Below are 24,840 nucleotides of genomic sequence, written 5' to 3'. Positions count from 1 at the left end.
ATGGAGGACGAGCAGAGCGCCGGAGCTACGGCTACGACGTCTGGTCTAGGCAAACACGATAATGGTGTCCACGACAACCCGGAGGATCCAGGGAGCACCAGCTATGGCATCAGCTCCCGGGAGCAACCCCTGCTGAGGAGAAACACTACCCACCTCGCCATCGTCGGCGCCAAGGTCTCGCACATTGAGAGCCTCGACTACGAGTGAGTGAGCGAGCATTCCATTTCTCTGTTGCAGCCACCTTTGACTCATTGCGTATTGCCATTGCCGTATGATGCAGGATCATCGAGAACGATCTGTTCAAGCACGACTGGAGGAGCCGGTCCAACGTGGAGGTGCTGCAGTACATCTTCCTCAAGTGGGCCTTGGCGTTCCTCGTCGGCCTCCTCACCGGCGTCATCGCCTCGCTCATCAACCTCGCCATCGAGAACATCTCCGGCATCAAGATGATCCACATGGTGCAGCTCGTCCGAGATAAAAGATACTGGACCGGCTTCTTCTACTTCTCCGGCTTCAACTTGGCACTCACCTTCGTGGCTGCCGTGCTTTGTGTGGTCTTTGCGCCCACAGCCGCTGGCCCGGGCATCCCCGAGATCAAGGCCTACCTCAACGGCGTCGACACGCCCAACATGTTTGGTGCGCCACAGCTTCTTGTCAAGGTCCGTGCACCTCTCGAAATGCAACTGAATCGTAGCTGCTCAAGAGTCAAGTGAATGAAAATGAACAACTGAACTAATAGGTTGCTCCATGCTCAGATCATCGGCAGCATTTGTGCGGTATCGTCGGCAGGGGCGGAGGGAGGGGTGGGGGGGGGGGGGCGAGCAGGGGCTAGACCCCCCCCCAATGGTTGGCCCCCCCTAACGATTTGCAGCAGCAGTACATGTTGTATTGGCCCGTAATAATCAAATTATTAGCCCATAACGATTTGCAGCAGCACTACATGTCGTATTGGCCCGTAATAATCAAATTATTAGCCCATCATAGAGTGATTAATCAATGCACATCGAATCAAGCAGCCCAATTACCCTACGCATGTGCCGGTTTAGAGCATGTCTAACAGGCCCCGTATAACCCGCCCACCCCGTAAAATTCCGGCGACATACGGGGCAGGCGCGGTTTGGGCCGTCTAGCAGGCCCCGTATTCGGGCCGCCCCGTTTCGGCGGAATACGGGGCCCAGGAAATCGGCCCCGTCGCCCCGTACATATAGTGGGCGCAGGTGCGAGTGAGGGGTTAACCCCTCACTCGCAACCCTAGCTCCGCCGCGCGCCGCCGCCTCCTCCTCCCGCTCCGGCGAGCAATTAGCCGCTCCCCGCCACGCATTCCACCCCAAAAGCTAGGATGGACTCCCGCCGCCGCAGGAGGGCTCGCCGGCGAGCGGATCGAAGCGATCCCGCTCGCCGGACACCGTAGAGGAAGCGTGGCGGCTGAAGTGCAAACTTTCCGCCGCCGGGAGCCGCCGCGCGGCCCGCAAGTACGCAGGCGCGCCGTACGTGCCGGACCCGCTCCGCGAGTTCGCCGCGGGTGGGCGGTGGCACAGCAGGACCCGCCGCTCAAGCCGATGAGCGGCGAGGCGTTCGAGAAATGGCGCGCGCAGCGGGCTGCGCGACCGCGCGGCGTTGGCGGAATGGAGGGCGACCATCGGCAGCAGCAGCAGCCGGCGGAGGAAGCGGAGGCGGCGAGGAGGAAGCGGCGGCGGCGGAAGAGGAGGAAGAGGAGGCGGCCTACCGCCGTGCGGTCGCCTTGTCCGAGGCGGATGCCGCCGAGAAAGCGGCGGCGGAGGCAGAGGAGGAGGCGGCGGCCATCGCCGCCGTCCAGGAGTTCGAGGCGCGGCAGGCGCGGGAGGCCCGGGAGGCGCGGGAGGAGGCGGCGAGGATCGCCTTCATCCCCTACGTCATCCCGGACGAGTAGAGGTAGGTTTAGATGTAGTATGATCTGTAGTATGATCAAAATGTATGTATGATCCCTAGTATGATCAATGAAGAAGAACTTCCCGGGGTTTTAATTTTTGAAAATACGGGGCGAAATACGGGGTCTGCTAGACGGCATGGCTCGAAATGGAGCAGTTTTTCGATACGGGGCGAAATAAGAGACTTATACGGGGCAGCGAAATACGGGGCCTGTTAGACATGCTCTTAGCCTGGACAGTCGTAGATGCAGTTTGTTCCCACGATCGATCGATCCGTCGATGATAGCTGCGTGAGCGCGACTGCTTGCCGCCTCCCTCTCTTCGCGTCGTTGCTAGGGCGGTAGCGCGCTTGCTCCTGCCAGCGATCTATTTGCGATTCTGCTGCTCGTCGACTCGCCGGCGCGACGCTACACCAACTGCCTTTGTGCGCCCAGCTTCACCGATCTAGCGCATGGGCAGCGCATAGTCTTGGCCGGATCTCCTACTTTGTCAAACTTCGGTGACCTGCAAATAGCGGTGGCTGCTGCCCACGCCTGCCGTCACTGACTAGCATATCTCCTTCACCCTCTAACTCTATTCAGTTTTAGAAGGGAGCATGTCCTGGACTAAATTCTGCCTAGGTATGTACCCTGATAACATTGTTCAGTACTAGTACTTCTTATACAATTAACTACTCTCATTCGATTATATATATGTATGTGCACGAATTGGTAGCTATCAAGTCCAATTAAATTGCTAGTCCAACTGAAAATTTGAGACCAAACCTGTATAAATACTAGCTAAATCCAACAATTTAGTTAACTATGATTGGTGTCATGAGTATATCTTGCACTTTCATATCATTTCATGTCATATATCCAAGTAGTTTGATTACCGGCCTCGCCGCCTACATGGCGCGTATATGGATTTGTTCATCGTTGTTAGTTATGCTTACACACTCGACATTGTTGTCCATGTATGGAAAAATTAAACCCCAATGATAATTGGATAAACAACTTTTTCATAGTCTGGGAAGCTTTTTTTTTCCACTAGTGTCTCGCCCCCCCTATACCTAAATCCTGGCTCCGCCCCTGATCGTCGGGGCTCGATCTCGGCAAGGAAGGCCCGCTTGTGCACATCGGCGCATGCCTCGCCAACCTGCTCAGCCAGGGCGGCGCCGGCCGGTTCCGCCTCCGCTGGAAGTGGCTGCGTTACTTCAACAACGACCGTGACAGGCGCGACCTCATCACCTGCGGCGCCTCGTCCGGGGTGTGCGCGGCGTTCCGCTCCCCGTCGGCGGCGTCCTGTTCGCGCTGGAGGAGGTGGCCACCTGGTGGCGGAGCACGCTGCTGTGGCGCACTTTCTTCAGCACGGCCACCGTGGTGGTGGTGCTGCGGGGCTTCATCGAGGTATGCCGCAACGGATGGTGCGCGCTGTTTGGCGAGGGCGGGCTCATCATCTTCGACGTCGGCGACGTCACCGTCAACTACCACCTCGACGACCTCCTCCTCGTCACGCTCGTTGGCGTCATCGGCGGACTCCTCGGCGCCCTCTACAACTACCTTCTCCACAAGGTGCTCCGCCTCTACAGTCTCATCAACGGGAAGGGCCGGATGGCGAAGCTGGCGCTAGCCCTGGCCGTGTGCGTGTTCACGTCGGCGGGGCTGTACGTGCTCCCCTTCGCCGTGCCGTGCACCCCGTGCAACCCGGCGTTGGGCGCCGCGTGCCCGGCCAATGGGATGAGCGGCAACTTCAAGCAGTTCAACTGCCCTGCCGGCCACTACAACGACCTGGCCAGCCTCCTGCACGCCACCAACATGGACGCGACGCGCAACATCTTCTCCACCGGCACATCCGGCGAGTTCCGCCTCGACTCGCTCCTCATCTTCTTCGCCATCTACTGTGTGCTGGGGCTCTTCACCTTTGGCATTGCCGTTCCGTCGGGGCTCTTCCTCCCCATCATCCTCATGGGCTCTGCCTACGGCCGCATCATCGCGCTCATGCTACAGGACGTCGCCCGCATCGACCACGGCCTTTACGCCGTGCTCGGCGCCGCGGCGCTCATGTCGGGCTCCATGAGGATGACCGTCTCCCTCTGCGTCATCTTCCTCGAGCTCACCAACAACTTGCTCCTGCTCCCGATGACCATGTTCGTGCTGCTCATCGCCAAGACCGTCGGCGACGCTTTCAACCCTAGCATCTACGAGATCATTCTCGGATCTCAAGGGACCGCCCTTCCCGGAGCCCAATCCGGAACCATGGATGAAGGACATCACCGTCGGTGAGCTCGCGGCCGCCAAGCCGCGCGCTATCAGCCTCCAGGTCGTCGAGAGGGTGTCCACCATCGTCCATGTGCTGCGGAACACCGGCCACAACGGGTTCCCGGTGGTCGATCGGCCGAGACCCAGCTTGTCGGAGTTGCACGGGCTCGTGCTCCGATCGCATCTCGTTGTTAAAGTAGGTCTAGATGTATTATACCTGTCATGTATACGTATATTGTGTACGTAGCTGATCTATATATAAAGAGATACGTGGAGAGGCATTGCCCCACGCAAACCCTAAACACTTGTGTTTCTTAACTTGGTATCAGAGCCACCTAGGGCTCCCGCCGCCGCCGCGAGTCTTCCGCCGCGCGCCGCCTCTCCGATCAGCCGCAGCCGCCGCGCCTCCGCGCCACGCATCTGCCGCGATGACCAGCTCGCCCTCACGTTGGCTACCGTGGGAGTCTCTCCACGACGGTCGCTCGGACCCGTCATCGATCCGCCATCTGCAACTGCAGCTGCGCCGGTGCTCCCCGCCATCACCGTGCGGTTAAACGGCAACAACTTCATGCTCTGGAGGGCTCACGCCCTTCCCAACCTCGCCGGTGCCCGTCTTCATGGCTTCCTCGACGGATCGGCACAGGCCCCATCCGCGACCATAAAGGAAGGGACCGGAACTGACGCGCGCGACGTTGTCAATCCTGACTACGCGCAGTGGTGGACGATGGACCAGAAGGTTCTCGGCCATCTCCTCGGCTCGATGCATGAGGATATCTCAGCCCAACTCATCGGCTGCACCTCGGCTGCGGCGGCTTGGAGTACCGTTCACGCCATGTTTTCCGCCGAGAACCGAGCCGGCGTGCGCGCTCTTCGCCGCCAGATCCAAGGGCTTCGGAAGGGCGACAAATCGGCCAGCGAGTACATGCAGAAGGTGAAGGCGCTCGCCGACGCCATGGCTGCCGCTGGATCCCCGCTTCGCGATGACGAGATCATCGACTACATGCTGGTAGGGCTCGGCCCTGCATACAACCCCATCGCCGCTTCCATGGACTTCGCGCCGACCCCCGTCACCCTCGCAGTGTTCTACAAGAACGTGCTGAACTTCGAAAGTCTCCAGAAGCAGCAGGCGGAAAGCGAGGACTGGACGTCCTCCGCCAATCTCGCGTCACGCCCGGTCCACCTCAACAACCCCGGGCGCACGTACGACTCCAACCGCCCAAGCGGTGGTCGTCCTGCCGGCCAGGGAGCTCCGCAGGGCCAGATCGACTACGGCCAGGGTGGCCAAGGTGGCCAGGATCGCCGCCGCACTGACGGCAACGGCAATGGCGGCAATGCCCGCAACAATGGAGGAGGAGGAAACGGTGGCGGCAACGGTCGCAACCGTCGCTGGCGTCCCCAGTGCCAGATTTGTGACAAATGGGGGCATGATGCAAATGATCGTCGTCGGCGCTATGATCGGGATCAGCGCTCCGGCAACGGCGCCTCGACCTCCTCCCACGACAACGAGCAATATTGGCACCTTGATACAGGTGCCACCGACCACCTGACAAGTGATCTTGAGCGCCTGCATGTCCATGAGCGCTATGGCGGGAAGGATCAAGTGCAAGTGGCCAACGGTGCAGGTTTGTCTATTTCGCATATTGGTCACTCTCAATTAACCGGTTCATCTCTTCGCTTGCATAATATCCTTCATGTCCCGCACATTAGCAAGCACCTTCTTTCTGTCTATCGCCTTGTTTGTGATAACAATGTCTTTGTGGAATTTCATAAGTTCTTTTTCCTTGTTAAGGACAAGGTCACCAAGAAGGTCCTGCTACACGGTAGGAGTCACGGCGGTCTCTACCCGGTGCCGTTCAGCCGTGCCTCTTCGTCATCATCACGTCAAGCGTCGTCTAGTGTCCGTGCTTCTGCTTCACAAGTGGCACCATCGCCTTGGTCATCCCACCACTACTAGGGAAAGGCCCATTGCCGGCGCACCTAAAACCCCCATTGCCGGCGCACCACGAGCCCGCCGGTGCGAACGCGCCGGTGATAAAGGGACACTGCCGGCGCACCAGGTAGTGCGCCGGCGATATCTCTCGCTACTCGCCGGCGCACCACCCCGCTTCGCCGGCAAAGATCTATTCCACCGGCGCACTATCAGGTGCGCCGGCAGTAGTGCTTCCAAGCACCGGCGAATGCCACGTGCGCCGGCAATGTGTCATTTAGGTGCGCCGGCAATTAATTCGAAAATTCTTTTTCCACTTTTTTCCAAGCATATTACAATACAATTTTGACAAAGAATACATATTTGACAGCAAGATATATTTAAACGCAGTTCATATTTATACAGTATTACATGCAATATGAGAAGCACATAGAGAGCCAAGTTTCATTTCGGTCTGAGTACACAAATACGCAAGTCTCGTTTCGGAATGTATTGATTCATACAACACACATGTGCATATGCAACACCGAACGGCGAAGTTTCACAAAGTTAGAAGTCTTGGTACATAGTCGTCACAAGTATCGTCATACACCTCACAATGTAGGTCCTAACCTAAACTAGAACCACATAGAACATGACCAACATGGTCATGACCATCATCACGAAGGCCATGGTCTTCATCCGGTTCCTCCTCATGTCCCTCATCTCTCCCGCTAGATAACGGGCGTATCTTCCTTCCGCCTCCACCCTAGTGGGGTATCCCTTGTAGCTGTTGCCGCCGAAACGGTGCACCTGTCTCCGACAGTCCTCCCGACCGTCGTAGACTCCAGGAACCCTCCCCTTGTACACGACATATGTCGTCGGCATCTCCATTCACAAGACAAGTAAAACGTTAGTACCAATGCAATGAACAAGTGCCAACTCAAATAAGAGACAAGTAGTATGAACTAAATAGCATGTGCCTCATACTTTGTTGGTCGAAATAAATAATAACATACAGGGATGGGGTCATGAGGCTAGGTAGGATGCACAATAGATTGATATTTGTGGCCATCACACCAAGCCTCACCGGCCCCACCCCGGAGTGTACAAGTGACCGAACATTTTAATCATCGGCCAATGCAATTAAGAAGTGCGAACTCAAATAGAAGACAAGTAGTACGAATTAAATAGCGTGCCTCATACTTTGTCTGGTCGAAACAAATATTAACATCCAGGGATGGAGTCAGTGAGGCTAGGTAGGATGCACAATAGATTGATACTTGTGGCCGTCGCACCAAGGCTCACCGGCTCCACCCCCGAGTGTACGATTGACCGAACATTCTAATCATCGGCGAACTCCAAATACGAGGCAAGTAGTGGTCGAGTAAATGCAAATAATTATTAAGCTATGTACGCCATAATCTTGAAATATATAGCAAAGTAAATGAAACTACGTACACATGTTCACATGCACATTCATACAACTAAATAAAAGCAACTACTCGATTCTATGGGAATATATAACAATTATTACAAGTACGGAAGTTCAAGGACATATCGTTCAAGCTTTAGCAAGTGTTCCCGTCGTAGGATCAGGTTGTACGCCTAGGGGGAATGGACGGCAGCCCTCAAGCGAGTTGAACGGCCTCTCATCACGCGACATCTCCAAGCGGAGGTCTATCTCGTCATTAGGTGGTAGACCATAGCCGTAGAAGAACTCGCCAGACCTATTGTTGACATCCTGCAGGATTATCGTGCAAATGAACTGCTGGATGCGACCCCAGCTTCTTTCTAATCTCTCTATCGTGGACATCCGCCATGTTTGCAAACCTGTTTCGAGATTATCCGGCAGCAACATGTCATCCTGCGTACTTTATGTACTCCCGCATCCGAAGGATGGCGTACCACGCGTCCATCCCATTGTCGGGCATCGATCGCCCGAGGCGTGGGAAGTTGGTTGTGTGGGTTAAGACGAAGCCTCCTCGGGATTTCCTCTCTACTTTGAGGGGGCCTCGCCTTGTTGGCGAAGCCGGTGAGAGCATCATTGAGAAGGGCCCCGATGTGGGAGTAGTCTTTCTTGCGGTCCCTACCCGAGTCGAGATAGACCGCATGCGAGTGTTGCGTGTGCACGACGATGAGGGTGCAGAACTTGTCTCTGCGGAAAACACACGGATTAACCTTTGGAAATGCAAATGGAGATATAGGATAGAATGGTGATGGGGGACTAGCGAGTGATTACTTACTCGGGAAGTAAGGGATGAGAATGGCGCCCTTCTTAATGTTCGCCAGCATGAAATCCTCGACCTGCTGGGTGGCAATCGCGCGATCCCCGTGGTTGCGTATGATGCTCTCCCGCATATAGAAGGGGTCCATGATCGCGATGGTCGGCGTCCCCTCCTTAACAACTGGGAAGACATGCTAAGAGCAACTAGGCGAACCACACTAAAGTGGAGCGCTTGCATGCGATAGATGCTGAAGATGTCGTTGAACCGGATGAAGCACAAGTCCGTGGGTACTTCTCGACGAAGTTCATGCCGCTTGGCACCTTCGCCACGAAGAGAGGGTAACCAGGATCTTTTGATTTGAGAAGAAGGTTCTCCACATGCAAGACAGCCTCATGCAAGCTCCTCATATCCGGGGTGAGTTTCTTCACGACATGCTCCGGCAGCATCGGCTGACCCAAGTGATGCAGAGGTCGCCAATTGTTTGGCAACTTGTCAAGGAGTGGGACCTTGTCCTTGGATTTGCCGCCGCCGCCTTGTCTTGGGCGTCCTTCTTATTTGCCCTCTTCCTCTTCTTGGGTTGTAGTGCTGGACCATCCATCGCCGTAGTGGCCGTAGGCACGGAGTGTGTTTGGGCTCAACATATTTTTGACGGCGGCGGTGGCGACCTCCTCAGATTTTCCTCCTCATCGCCCGTTTCTTGAGAATCGAACAGCCTTCTTGGAGCACACATATTTGAAGCCCTGCGCATCCTCATGGACAACTTGTGAAGACGTAGGAATATCCCATTGGAAGTTGTCACGTTCATATTCCTCGGCCTCCGGCGCAGCCTGGCTGTTGTGGTGGGGCGCCGACCTCCGGCGCAGCCTGGCCGTTCCGGTGGGGCGATGACCACGGCGCCGCTGGCCGTCGTGGAGGGACGCCGACATGTGGCGCCGCAAGGTGCTTGTCTTTGCTTGCCGTCGACCCCGAGTAGGTGTTGATCCGAATTAGGGTCTTCGGCCATAGCAAGCAGCCAACCCTTCGATGAGGCCGGATTCAACGGGCTATCGCCATCGGCACCATGCGGCTGATTAGGAGGAAACAAATCCTCATAGCCCGGTAACGCCCGATCCACTTCAACCCGGTAAACGTCATCCGCCATATCTCGTGTGTGCCACTTCTTATCCAGGGCCGAATGATGGACCCCTCGCGACGTCTTTGAGTTCGTCTGCTTACTCTCATCAAAAAGGTGCATGGCATCGAGAGCGCCCGCGAGAACATGTGTATGGCGTTAGAGAGAGGGCAAGGATGACGTAAACTAATATATTAACTTGATGTACACATTAGTTAATTACCGTGAGGGCGTTGAGCTCGGCTAATGTCGACGGGCCAGCACATGCGCGCGGGCGTGCAAGTGACGGAGGGGCTGCTACCCGGCATGGACGGTGAATCCCTAGCACCAGCCGACATTGCCGGCGGCCGGAGGAGTCTCCATTATAACATTGTCATTGCCGAGCGGACGGCGGCACCATCGAGTTGCCGCCGTTGAAGCTAACCACTTGCATTTTCGGTGGGGGCTTGTTTGCCACCCTCATACCACGCTTGCATAGCGTTGAAATCTGCTTGGACTCCAGCGGCGACTTCAGCTTTGACTTCAGGTACGAGTGTAGCTTTGAGTTGCGGTACCAGCTGCGGTACCAAACCAGCTTGGACTTGGGCTAGGATTGACTCCCTCATTTCCTCCGCCTCCCGCTGCTTCCTCTCATTACGCGCATTTTTATCGGCCGCAGACGACAAGCCATAGTGACCATGCTTGTAGCCCGTACCGCGCCAGCCCACACGGCCTCTATGCGGCCTTCTCGTCGGTGAATGCTCATTAACGATGTTTAGCGCCCGTACGAGAGGCTTGTCCCAGGCTACCCCGCCCGTCGACGCCCGGGACGAGGAGCCTTCGTCACCTTGGGAGGCTTGAGAAAGTCTTTGTCTTTCTTCTTCCTCGCGGAAGAAACGCGAACCATTTAGAAATGTTGCTACTATTATATGAACGATACTTGATCTAATAAAACCGGTAAATTGCTTACCAGCTTTTTCTCCAACGCCAGACCTTCTCGGTCGTTCGTGAACCAAATTATGTCGGTTACGACCTTCGGGTCCGTGACAAGTTCCCCGGTTAGTTTCTTCTTATGGTACCGGGACCTGATGAATCTTCTTTCAAGCGGGTCCTTGTACTTGAGCCGTGGGTTCTCAATGCCGCATTTACATACGCCTCGTCCTCCTTCGCCCAATAGGGCTCCTTTCCTTCGTACCCACGGCTCCCAAGGTTGTGGTTGCCGATGTTAAGCTCCCGCATTTCCTTCCCCCACAACTTGCGATTCTTGGTTGCTTGTAGCTCTTCATTGGCCACAAAAGCATCAAAGTCCGCCTCGGGTGACATGCGAAAGGCGGAGTGGACCTCTTCGAAACCTTTGCCCTCAAGCAATCAGCCTCCGCACCATGTACTTATAGCTGCTGAGGTGTTTGGTGAACTTCAGGAGGGCTTGTGAGTTCACAATGTTGTTGGTTTGATGACCGGAGGCGTAGTCGCCTAGGAACTTGTATCGTGCGTGCAACCTCGCAATGAGCTGGGCTCGCAAAGGCGCTTTGCTCTCAGCTCGGAGGTCCGTCTCGTTGAGATTGACGACCTCTCGGAGGATACATGCCGCTTGGTTGCCGTACCCTTGGCAACATCCTTAGGCAACACCGGCAAACCACCGGCGGGGTCCACCTCTCGTGATCGTGTCTCTCGCCGTGCCGACCGTGTTTTGGCGCCTTGCCTTCCGCGGCCTCTTGGCTCCACTTGTCCCGGTGCCACTACTCCCGGCGGCGGCGCTAGGATCGTCGCCGCTTGTCTCGCCGCCACCCCGGCGGCGCCGGTTGCCTCATCGCCGCTAGGCTCGTAGGTACTACCCCCGGCGGCGGCGCTTGCCTCGTTGCCGCCGGCTCGCCGAGCACTACCCCCGCCGGCATCCTCCATCTCATGGTCCTCGCCGCCGCCAACACCGGCCGCCTCGCATCCTCCTCCGTCCTAAAGAAGTGCCTATTGTAGTGCTCCTCTAACTCTTCTTGAGACGACATGGTGGCTTGCACTAATAGAAGATGAAAAAGAGTTAGAATTCACGGAAAATTCGGCATGACCTTTGCTAAAAATTGGTCATGCCGAGTGCTAGAATTGCCGGAACGGAAATGAATCGACATTCCGACACTCAATAGCAACTCAATCCCCGTAACGTAAATGCAAACATATAAATGCCATAACCATAACCATAACCATCTCCATAACCATGCCATCACCATAACCATCACCACATAAATTACGTAGCTAGCTTTTAGCATATACATTACAGTGGCATAAATGAATTGAACCAGAGAATGAATTTAAAAGAATGAATTGAACCAGAATTTTAGCCAGCAAACATCTATAGAATTTATAGAATAGCACTTGTTCTTTTTAAACCAACCAGAGAACAAATTTTATCAACTAGAGAACAATTTCCAACCAGAGAACAATTTCCAACCAGAGAACAATTTTTAGCATTTAACTAAATCAATTAAATGAAACCTACTGCTAGCATTCAAAATTTTATGTATAACTTATAATGAAAAATTGAAACCTCACCGCTAGAATTTGAAACCAATTTTTAGCATTCAAAAATTCAAACCAGAGAACCCTATTTCCAATTTGAACCCTATTTCTTGCAATGTTAACCAAAGGTAACCAAGCAGAAATCCAAGGGATCATATTGACTTGCACTAGTAAAATTAACTAAACAAAATCAATTTTCATTTTAGCTACCGCAAGTAAAATCAATTTTGAGCCAAACCTCTATTTCATTTTCTTTTTTTGGCAAGTAGGTAATGATGCATGAGCATTTTGAACCAAATTAATTTACAACCAATGAGCATGCATGAGCATTTTGAACTAAACAATTGAACCAAGTGAGCTACCGCCAACTAGAGAACCATCATAAAGTAGCATAAAGTAGCATAAAGTACCAAAATGCTAGCATTTTTAAACCAGAGAACACCACCAAGATGCTAGCATTTTCTCGGGCATTTTATAAATGGTTTGGTGAGCTAAACCCGTCGTTCTTTACCTAGCAAACCGTAGAATGCATTTAATCAAGAACTAACATACTCGCTAGCATTCATTTTCCTTTTTCAAACCGTAGAACAAATTAACCTATGAATTTCATTCATATTATTAGCATGAGCATGCAACACCATTTAGCAAAAGCATGAGCATTTTATTTTCATTTAACCATTTAGCAAAACCAACATATATAAAGTTCATTTTCAACTTGATTGCAAGTAGCATAAGCATGAGCATTTTATTTTCATTTAACCATTTAGCAAAACCATTTTCATTTTCATTTTCATTTTCATTTAATGAAGAACTAACATACCCGCAACTAAAATCATTTTCTTGTTTGAACCAATCCTTTTTTGCTACCGCTAGCAATTAACCTCCTATGAACATAAAGAACCAAAACCAGAGAACAATACTGCTAGCTTTTCAAACCAATTTTAGCATTCAAACTTCCTTTTTGGGCAATTTTGTTGGACATCAAATTTTAGCTTTTCAAACCAATTTTAGCATTCAAATTTAACCAGGGTATTAAACACGAATTAAATGAACCAGGGTATGAGACGAGGAAGAACCCTAACCGGCTTGGGTCACCGGAGATGAGGAAGAACGAGAGGGAAGGGGAGGGAAGGGGAGAGGGAAGGGGAGCGGAAGCTCACCAATGGCGCGCGGCTCCTTCTTCTCCAACGGCGGCGCCGACGTCCCTCGCGCGCGGCACCTCCTTCTCCAATGGCGCGCGGCACCTCCTTCTCCACGGGTCTCTCCGCGGCGGCGTACGTGGCGGTGGTGGGGGATGGTCGAGGGGATGGTGGAGGGCGGTGGCGGGCGCAGAACGGCGGCGCTCGAGAGGGGACTTGAGGTGGCGACGCAACGGCGGCGCTCGACGGTGGGGTTGGAGATGTGGCTGTGCGGGGAGAAGGAAGAAGGGGAAAAAGGTTAAGTCCTGATATAGCTGATCCAGGGTTATTGCCGGCGCACCACATACCCGGTTCGCCGGGACAAGTATACCCCCGCGAATTAATAAGCCTGGTGCGCCGGCAATAACCCCGGATCAGCTGTAGTATTTTTTCTCTTTATTGTATGTTTCTTTTCTTTTACCCCAAAAATTTATTTCTTTTCTCTTTATTGTATTTTTCTTTTCTTTTACCCCAAATACTGTAGTATTTTATTTTTCTTATCTTTTCAAGATAATAATGAAGCAATATGCATGAGTTATGTAAAAACATGAAGATATATATATGAGTTATATATACATACACAAAATATTGACCAACACAATATTAATTAGTCATACATAAAATATTGGCCATGACCATATGAGTAGTTATGAATTACACAAAATATGAGTTATAGATTGCAAATAAATTTTTACATCATTGATTGAGAAGAGTGTTTCGCTTTCTTCTTGCTTTTCTTGCTCGTCGTTGAATAATTTAGCCCCGTGTCGTGACTTCTTCTTTTGAAGGGTCGACCCGACCTCGGTAGCGTGGTCCTCGCTTCTTCTTGTGGTGTATGTTGTGTCTTCGTCCTCGGATTCTTCCATCATTGGGTCTCCGACTTGTCCTTCGAAGTCTTCCTCGTTGGCGACTCCATCCATTCCGACGATGGTCCTCTTGCCTCTCCTCACGATAACACGGCTAGGCCTCGGATGGGTCGGTTATGAAGAAGCATTGGTGCACGTGTTCTCGCCAGCACCCATGGCTCATTCTCGCGCGGTGGCGTTCGTGGACTTTGATTTGTTGGCTTCGGGTAGAAACATGGTGGTGAAATACCGGTCTTCTTTCTCGACGCTCTTAGCCCATCCGATACGGAACATCGGCACTTTCTCCCCAAGCAGTAGCTAAGCTCCCAGATTTCCTCGATTCTTCCGTAGTATCTAGTCTTTACGTCACCCGTCCAGAATCCATCGTTACCCCCGAGTTCCGTAAACACTGTTCTTGTCTTTTTCTTCCGTGTAGAATGTGTACCCGTTGATATCGTACGCTTGGTAAGTCATGATGTTGGGCGCGGGGCCATGTGACAAGGCCAATACTAGTTTATCCTTGTCGAATCCATTGGTGGGGGATTAGCATCAATGTGGTCTTTGAACCAGCGCGCAAAAGAGGAGTTGTGCTCTCCGTATATTTCGCTTCCGTCATCATCGGCTTGCCACTGTTCTCTATCATGGTTTTGTGCTCTTTCAACCAAGGATCGATCAAGTCAATGTGTTGTAGCGCTACTAAGTTGGCCCTCGCCAAAGTCGGAACTCCGACTCGTACATGTGCACGTGCAGTTCCTTCCTTCCATTTTTGTGGCCTACTCCCTCGAACCTACGTGAGGTACTTGTTTTGAGGCAAACCAACAGGGTCCTCGATGTCTAGATAATTCGTGCAGAAGAGATGCACTCTTCGGTGAGCCAGCCCTGTACGATGCTTCCATCTCGGATGTGACCTGTTACGAACGTATCCTTTAATGACCCCATTCATTCTTTCAAACGGCATCATGTTGTGTAAGAATGCCGGCCCTAGACCGACGATATCATCCATTATATGGACCAACAGCATGGACCATCACGTCAAAGAATGCAAGCGGGAAGTACATCTCCATCTCACATAGGATCACCACGATCTCTTCCTCGGAGCCTTGCGAGTTTCTTCACGCTTATCGACTTCCGAGTTATGACGTCGAAGAAGTTACGAGCCCGATCAGCGTTGCACGGACATGGTCATCCATTATACCTCGGATTGCAACCGGAAGAATCTCGCGTCATCATCACGTGACAGTCATGAGACTTCATGCCGCTGAAGTTTCGTTTCTTGGGGTCCATGTATCCGCTTATTACCCCGGAGTAACCGAAGGGCACTCGACTCCTACAAGGCAATTGAAAAATTGATCGACCTCGACCGGACTAAAAGTGAAGCAGGAGGGGGACAGAATAGTCCGGCTGCTTAATCCTTTGCGCTTCCGACCGCCGTCCGCCTCCTCCTCCGATCGTCCCTCTTGGGCCGGCGGGATCTCGAAGCTCTTCCCCGATGCCCAAAACTTTCAGTGTCATGTCTTGCTTTCGGCCCATCTTTGGTCCGGTCCGGCATGTTGAGAAGAGTGCCAAGCAAGCTCTCGCACACGTTCTTTGTAATATGCATGACATCAAGGCAATGGAGGTGTATCGAGAATTTTCCAAGACGGCAAGTCCCAAAACACGGACCTCCTTTTCCATACACCAATGAGCGGCGTCGTTTCCTTTTTCTTCTTCTTCTCTCCGAGCTTTTGACGAATCTTTCCCGGCGCAGGGCACTCCTTCCAACCTTTTAGTAATGTATCGATCTCTTCGCCGCTCTTCTTACGTGGAGGTCCTCGGGGTTCATTTGTACCATCGAACATATCTCCACGCTTTCTCCACGGGTCGGTTTTCGTAGCCACCTTCGATGCCCCATGTAAACCGTTTTCGAAGAGCCATCCTTACCAAGCTGCAAAAACATCGTCTCTTCCATGCACCGACACATGCCTTGTGTCCATGGCACACCGGCACGAAATGTAACCGTATCCGAGGTAGTCCCGCACCGTCGTGATCAACGCGGCTCTCAAAGGGAAATATTCTTCCGCGACGGCGTCCCATGTATCTACCCCTTCCTCCGCCCACAACGTTTCAAGCTCCTCCTTTAATAGTTCGAGATACATGTTGATATCGTTTCCTGGCTGTGTCGGCCCTTGAATTAGCATACTCATCCGTATGTACTTCCTCTTCATGCACAGCCAGGGCGGGAGGTTGTAGATCCATACAAACACGGGCCATGTGCTATGTGTGTTGCTCGGTTTCCGAACGGATTGAATCCGTCCGTGCTCGCACCCAACCTCGATGTTTCGGGATCTGCCCCAAAACTTCCGAATTCATTGTCTAATGCTTTCCACCGGCTTGCATCCGAAGGGTGCGTCAGCACTCGGGTGCTCAATCCGCTCTTTATCATTCAACACCGCTCTCCTTTCTTTCTCGCGTGCCGCCGCATGAGCTTTGCTTCCTTGCGGTCCGCGTAGAACCGTTGAAGCCGGGGCGAGCGGGAAGTACCACACAACTTTCCGAGGAGCTTTCTTCTTCCTTTCTTGTACCGTTCAGCTTCACACACGGGACATTTGGTCTTGTCCATGTGCTCCTTGCGATACATGATACGAGTCGTTGATGCAGGCGTGATACTTTTCGTGGGGTAAGTCGAGAGGGCACGTGATTCTCTTGGCCTCGGCTAGACTACCGAGACACGTGTTCCCGGCGAGAAGGAGATCTTTCACGTATTCCAGGATGTCGTCGACGCTTGTGTCCGTCCATCCGTGTTTCGCCTTCATCTCGCAGCACATCGAGAGCTACTCTCAGCGAGACTCCCCCAACCCGCGACCTGAGTCGTACAACGGAGTATTCGAGTCTATCTCGAGTTGCTCAAGCTTTGATTTCCGCTTGGCGCCTTTCGTCTTTTCGAGAAGCGGATCTTGAAGATGAGGGTCCCGCACGATCGAAGCTAGCGGCACCTCTTCGTCGTCGTCAAGGTTATTGTCGTCGTCAAGGTTATTGTCGTCGTCAAGGTTATCGTCATGTGCGACAAACTCTTCATCGTCATCGGTATCATGATGCCCTCCTTCTTGCCGGCCATTTTTACCAACCGCCGCCGTCGCCCCATTGACCTCCGCGCCATCATCACTCATCCATTGAGTGTGTCCATGCATGAAACCATTAGTGAGCAGGTGCCCCTGCAACTTGCCTCGAATACGGGTCAAACCATTTCCCTCGTTTGCATCTCCGGCACGGACACAATACCTCCGTGCGGTTATTTTCATACATGTCGATGATCGCGTGTTTCAGATATCTCATCACGATGCTTTCACTCATCTCGATAACCATTATCGCCTGCATGGTAAGATTACATAATTCATTAGAACCATGCATCCGTCGGTAGTTTTCACGGAAAATTTCGGCATGACCTTCCTACACGGTAGGACATAGGAGCGCCGTAAATGTGCCGAAACGGAAACTTGAAGAATCAACATTTCGGCGCAACGTTGGCAACTCATTTTCAACGCCAACACACACACAAGCACAAGCACAACATATATATATGCCACACACGAGAGCTTTTCTTCAAATGTCCAACATACATCGATTTCATTCCAATTTGTTCATTAATCACCTATTTGTTTGATATATTCGTCGATAAGATCGAGACGACGCGCCGCGACAATGGCGTATGGAAGCCGACTTTCTAGATCTAGATCTAGATTGAGCGGTCAATGCGGGATAGTAGATCTAGATCTACATAGGGGGATGTGGGAGATGCATGTAGGAAGGGAAGATTTGCTCAAAATTTTTGATTTTGTTTGGTCAAATTGGTGAAATTGGGGATAGAAATGGGCAAAAATGAGCTGGGTTGGGAGAAGGCTCGGGTTTGTGTGGAGAAGTGGAGTGTAGTGAGTGTGTGAGTGAGTGGGCTGGTTGGTGGCTGAAATAATCGCCGAGTTATTGCCGGCGCACTCGGACCATGGTGCGCCGGCAACATATACCCCTTTCGGCTATATCACAACCGGGCCGGGCCCAAGAATCATTGCCGGCGCACCGGCCCGGGGGTGCGCCGGCAATAGCAAATCTTCCACCGGCGCACCACCGGGCCGGTGCGCCGGCAATGATTCTTGGGCCTGGCCCGAATCGGCCGGGGCCATGCCGAGGAAATAGCGCCGGCGAGCCTTTCCCCGAGGTGCGCCGGCAGTACCCCTTCATCGCCGGCGCGGCTGAAATGTGGTGCGCCGGCAATGATTTTCACCGGCGCATGCACAAGGTGGTGCGCCGGCACCACTTGCCTCCACCTATAGGCTTTTCCCTAGTAGTGTCCAGGTCGTCGAGAGGGTGTCCACCATCGTCCATGTGCTGCGGAACACCGGCCACAACGGGTTCCCGGTGGTCGATCGGCCGAGACCCAGCTTGTCGGAGTTGCACGGGCTCGTGCTCCGATCGCATCTCGTTGTTAAAGTAGGTCTAGATGTATTATACCTGTCATGTATACGTATATTGTGTACGTAGCTGATCTATATATAAAGAGATACGTGGAGAGGCATTGCCCCACGCAAACCCTAAACACTTGTGTTTCTTAACTTGGTATCAGAGCCACCTAGGGCTCCCGCCGCCGCCGCGAGTCTTCCGCCGCGCGCCGCCTCTCCGATCAGCCGCAGCCGCCGCGCCTCCGCGCCACGCATCTGCCGCGATGACCAGCTCTGCCCTCACGTTGGCTACCGTGGGGAGTCTCTCCACGACGGTCGCTGGACCCGTCATCGATCCGCCATCTGCAACTGCAGCTGCGCCGGTGCTCCCCGCCATCACCGTGCGGTTAAACGGCAACAACTTCATGCTCTGGAGGGCTCACGCCCTTCCCAACCTCGCCGGTGCCCGTCTTCATGGCTTCCTCGACGGATCGGCACAGGCCCCATCCGCGACCATCAAGGAAGGGACCGGAGCCGACGCGCGCGACGTTGTCAATCCCGACTACGCGCGGTGGTGGACGATGGACCGAAGGTTCTAGGCCATCTCCTCGGCTCGATGCATGAGGATATCTCAGCCCAACTCATCGGCTGCACCTCGGCTGCGGCGGCTTGGAGTACCGTTCACGCCATGTTTTCCGCCGAGAACCGAGCCGGCGTGCGCGCTCTTCGCCGCCAGATCCAAGGGCTTCGGAAGGGCGACAAATCGGCCAGCGAGTACATGCAGAAGGTGAAGGCGCTCGCCGACGCCATGGCTGCCGCTGGATCCCCGCTTCGCGATGACGAGATCATCGACTACATGCTGGTAGGGCTCGGCCCTGCATACAACCCCATCGCCGCTTCCATGGACTTCGCGCCGACCCCCGTCACCCTCGCAGTGTTCTACAAGAACGTGCTGAACTTCGAAAGTCTCCAGAAGCAGCAGGCGGAAAGCGAGGACTGGACGTCCTCCGCCAATCTCGCGTCACGCCCGGTCCACCTCAACAACCCCGGGCGCACGAACGACTCCAACCGCCCAAGCGGTGGTCGTCCTGCCGGACAGGGAGCTCCGCAGGGCCAGATCGGCTACGGCCAGGGTGGCCAAGGTGGCCAGGATCGCCGCCGCACTGACGGCAACGGCAATGGCGGCAATGCCCGCAACAATGGAGGAGGAGGAAACGGTGGCGGCTACGGTCGCAACCGTCGCTGGCGTCCCCAGTGCCAGATTTGTGACAAATGGGGGCATGATGCAAATGACTGTCGTCGGCGCTATGATCGGGATCAGCGCTCCGGCAACGGCGCCTCGACCTCCTCCCACGACAACGAGCAATATTGGCACCTTGATACAGGTGCCACCGACCACCTGACAAGTGATCTTGAGCGCCTGCATGTCCATGAGCGCTATGGCGGGAAGGATCAAGTGCAAGTGGCCAACGGTGCAGGTTTGTCTATTTCGCATATTGGTCACTCTCAATTAACCGGTTCATCTCTTCGCTTGCATAATATCCTTCATGTCCCGCACATTAGCAAGCACCTTCTTTACGTCTATCGCCTTGTTTGTGATAACAATGTCTTTGTGGAATTTCATAAGTTCTTTTTCCTTGTTAAGGACAAGGTCACCAAGAAGGTCCTGCTACACGGTAGGAGTCACGGCGGTCTCTACCCGGTGCCGTTCAGCCGTGCCTCTTCGTCATCATCACGTCAAGCGTCGTCTAGTGTCCGTGCTTCTGCTTCACAAGTGGCACCATCGCCTTGGTCATCCCACCAATAATATCGTTCAACACATTGTTAGAAATAATGATTTAGTGTGCTTTCCAAATAATCAGACTCCAGTTTGTGATGCTTGTCAATGTGCTAAAAGTCGACAAATGCCATATCATGCTTCTCATCGTATTTCTACTATGCCTCTTGAGTTGATTCACTCCGATGTTTGGGGTCCTGCTATTTCTTCCTCGGGAGGGTATAAGTACTATGTGAGTTTTGTCGATGATTATTCTCGTTTTGTATGGATTTATCTCCTCAAGCACAAGTCTGATGTTGAGCAAGTGTTTTATGCCTTTCAGGCTCATGTTGAGCGTCTCTTAGACACTAAAATCAAAACCGTTCAGTCGGACTGGGGTGGTGAGTATCATCGGCTTCATAGCTATTTCAAGCGCACTGGCATTGCTCATCGTGTCTCTTGCCCGCATACCTCGCAGCAAAACGGGGTGGCGGAGCGCAAGCACCGTCACTTGGTGGAAACGGGGCTTGCTCTTCTTGCTCATTCTTCTCTCCCTTTGCGTTTTTGGGATGAGGCTTTTCTTACGGCGTGCTATTTGATCAATCGCATGCCGGCTAGCTGTTTTGCAGCAAGATACACCTATCTATCGGCTTCTTCAGGTCAAGCCTGACTATTCCTTCCTTCGCACCTTTGGTTGCGCGTGCTGGCCAAGTCTGCGCAAATATAACACACACAAGCTTGCGTTTCGGTCCACTATGTGTGTCTTTCTCGGGTACAACCCCATGCATAAAGGCTATAAGTGTCTGGATAGGTCCACGGGTCGCGTTTATATATCTCGAGATGTTGTCTTCGACGAGTCCGTGTTTCCTTATGCCACTCCCGGTGTTTCGGTCGACGTCTCCACCCTAGCGGATGCACTGTCTTTTCCGTCCGATGAACCGGTTACGAGTGTCACTATGCGCAAATATGACTTGTCCTGTTTACCTCTTGATGTGCCTGGTAGTGCTCCTTTTGTGCAGGAACAAATGGCCGCCGAAGCTACACCACCGTCCGCGCCAGCTGCGCATGCCCTGGTGATCGACGTGCATGCGGAGGCGCGAGATCCCGCGCCACATGCAGCTCCCTCACCCGCGCCTGCTGCGTCGCGCGACGGGTCGACCTGCGCGTCACCCGCGGCCGCTGCCTCTCTCAGCGCGGCCCCTGTCCCTGATCAGCCCGCGTCGCCATCTGTCGAGGGCTCCTCGACCGCGACGCCCACGGCTGCTCCAGGCCACGCCATGGTCACTCGTGCTCGTGACAACACTCGGCGTGAGAGGATGTACACCGATGGTACGGTGCGTTATGATCCTAGCCGACGGGCCTTCTTTGCTACACCCGTCTCACATCGTGATGCACTCCGTGAGACTGCGTGGCGCGCTGCCATGGCTGAGGAGGTTGCTGCCCTTCATCACACCAGGACATGGGTCTTGGTTCCTCGTCCTCCCGACGTCAATGTTGTTGGCTGCAAGTGGATTTTTAAGACTAAGCATCGCCCTGATGGTTCTATTGATAAACATAAGGCTCGACTTGTCGCTCGGGGTTTCACTCAGCGGCATGGTATTGACTATGGTGATACGTTTAGCCCAGTTGTCAAACCAGCTACGGTGCGGCTGGTTCTCTCTCTTGCCGTGTCTCGCGGATGGAGTCTCCGTCAGATTGATGTCAGCAATGCTTTCCTCCATGGTTTTCTGTCCGAGGATGTGTACATGCAACAACCACCTGGCTTTGAGGATGCTCGGTATCCCTCTCATGTGTGTAAGTTGCAGCGAGCTCTCTATGGCTTGAAGCAGTCCCCGCGCGCTTGGTATGCTCGACTGAGCGCTTTGCTGGTTGATTTGGGTTTTGTTCCCTCCAAAGCTGACACTTCCTTGTTCACCTTTTCTCGAGATGGTGTTCAGGTGTACATGTTGGTGTACGTCGATGATATTGTCATTGCTGGTTCTACTCCAGGGGCGGTTGATGGACTTGTGCGTGCCCTCTCAGCCAGTTTTCCCATTAAAGATCTTGGTACGCTGGAGTACTTCTTGGGTCTTGAAGCGTCCTACAATTCAGGGGGATGACTATCACTCAACGGAAGTATGCATTGGATCTTTTGCACCGTGTGAGTATGGAGAATTGTAGACCCACTTCTACACCGCTGAATGTGATGGAGCATCTATCTCGAGAGATTGGCACTCTCTTGAGTGATGAGGATTCTCACCGCTATCGTAGCGTCGTTGGAGGCCTCCAGTATTTGACTCTCACCCGTCCGGACATATCATTTGCGGTAAACAAAGTATGCCAGTTCCTGTCACAGCCGACTGATGTACATTGGGAATCAGTCAAGCGCATACTGCGTTATGTCAAGGGCACTTTAAGCACGGGATTGCTCTTTCGCAAGTCGGCCTCGACAGGAATCAGTGTGTTTACTGACGCAGATTGGGCAGGATGTGTGGATGATCGACGATCCACTGGAGGGTACGCCATCTTTGTTGGGTCGAATCTTATTTCTTGGAGTTCGAAGAAACAACCCACTGTCTCGAGATCGAGTACCGAGGCAGAGTACAAAGCGTTGGCAAATGGCGCTGCTGAAGCTATTTGGATAGAGTCTCTACTCAAGGAGTTAGGAGTATCTCGGCAGCGAACACCCATATTATGGTGTGATAATTTAGGGGCAACTTACCTGACAGCTAATCCAGTGTTCCATGCAAGGACAAAGCACATTGAGATCGATTTCCATTTTGTGCGTGAGCGCGTGGCGTCTGGAGCTCTTCAAGTCAGGTTCATCTCTTCCAATGATCAGCTAGCTGATGTGTTTACCAAACCAGCTACTCGACAGATGCTAGACCGTTTTAGTACCAATCTGAACCTTGTACAAAATAGAAGTTCAGATTGAGGGGGAGTGTTAAAGTAGGTCTAGATGTATTATACCTGTCATGTATACGTGTATTGTGTACGTAGCTGATCTATATATAAAGAGATACGTGGAGAGGCATTGCCCCACGCAAACCCTAAACACTTGTGTTTCTTAACTCTCGTTGCCGTTCTCAACAAGCGGTGGTTTCTCACGGAGAAGAGGAAGACGGAGATGTGGGAGGCCAGGGAGCGGTTCTCGGCGGTGGAGCTCGCCGACAAGAGCTGTAAGCTCGATGATGTCGAGCTCACGCATGAGGAGATGGACATGTACATTGACCTCCACCCCTTCACCAACACCACGCCCTACACCGTCGTGGAGACCATGTCGGTGGCCAAGGCCGTCGTGCTCTTCCGCAGCGTCGCGCTCCGCCACATGCTCATCGTGCCCAAGTACCAAGGCCCTGAGGTGAGCCCAGTTAATCTCAGCAAAGTAAAATGTTTTTATTCCATCCAAATGTACCTGCAAAATTCGATTGATATGAGTATTTTTGTTCCGCTTCAGATAACTCCAATTGTGGGGATCTTGACAAGACAGGACCTGAGGGCGCACAACATTTTGGATGCATTTCCGAACCTGGCAAACAAAAAGATGGCACAATGAGACCGATGCTAGCACCGTTTTTGTCAATAACATGACTCATTTCTTACTTCTACCTTTTTGTGTGTATAAGTAGATTCATGATTTGTCTGCTTGCCTTCTCCAACGACTGATAATTGCAGCCAATGTAAAATCACACCTGGACACTTGCACTCTACACACCAACACCAATGCTGAATACACAGAGATTTCTTTTTTCTCGTGAGATGTTTCTACTTACCTCAGGTTTTCGTTCCTTTTCCTCCTTTTTTTCCTGCTTTTGTCTAGTAGGTATGAGCTTTTAATTTCACGCACAAACACGAGATCGGATGTAAGACGACAAACTTTGACGCGGTTAAAGATCGGTGCTGCTCTATCGTGGGAGTCGATGGAAGGCGGCACGAGGGACTATCTTCATTAGTCTTGCTATTTTCTTGGGAAATATGGAACGGGTGTAATGCTAGAGTTTTGAGAAACATGTCCACCATTTTGGTTTTGGTCTTACTCTAAACTTTTACCTTTTTCAAAATAAAATTATTACTACTCCATAGAGCCTGTGTGTTGCTACGGTGGCGCATTAAATGAAATGGACAACATTTCATATTTTTGAATCCATACTTGGTACATCACCGAATACAAATGATAGATAGTCGTTGATTGAACCATCTTTTGTACCATCCAATAGTACATATCACATAACCTGTAATGAGTTTATAGCAGGTGCTGTAGAAAAGTAATGCCAGTGAAATGCGATGGAACAAAACATACTTCACAATGACAACAAAAATAATACCGACTAATAAAATGGAACATAATTTGTAGACCAAAAAGTCAGGCGGTCTTAGCATTGAGGTATTAGGACTAAAGAACAAGTGTTTCCTTAGTAAATGGTTATTTAAACTACTAACCGAAAAAGGAACGTGGCAAGAGATGCTGCATAATAAATATGTTCGAAACAAAAACCTGTATGAGCCTATGAGGTTCAAGTGAAACCAAGAGATTCACCATTTTGGAAATGTCTTACGTGGTTAAAAGAAGATTTTTTTAGTGCAGGTTCTTTCAAAACAGGAAATGGTAGGACAACTAAATATTAGGAAGACATTTGGCTAGGAGCGACGCCTTTGAATAATCAATATCCCTCTTTATATAATATAGTGTAGCGGAAATATGTTTTCGTTTATTGTGTCCTATGTTCCTCTAATCGTCGGTTTTAGAAGAATACTTACACCAACCAAATGAGCTATGTGGCTACATCTATG

General features: G+C 52.3%; 1 pseudogene; it reads left to right on the top strand.

Annotated features, from left to right (window-relative positions):
* LOC124673294 lies at positions 1–23,605 on the top strand (annotated as a pseudogene).
* Positions 23,606–24,840: the final 1,235 nt, after the last annotated feature.

The sequence above is a fragment of the Lolium rigidum genome, chromosome 7 (assembly GCF_022539505.1).
Source record: "Lolium rigidum isolate FL_2022 chromosome 7, APGP_CSIRO_Lrig_0.1, whole genome shotgun sequence".
NCBI classification, from domain to species: Eukaryota; Viridiplantae; Streptophyta; class Magnoliopsida; order Poales; family Poaceae; genus Lolium; species Lolium rigidum.
This window is presented reverse-complemented; position numbering and strand designations above follow the sequence as displayed.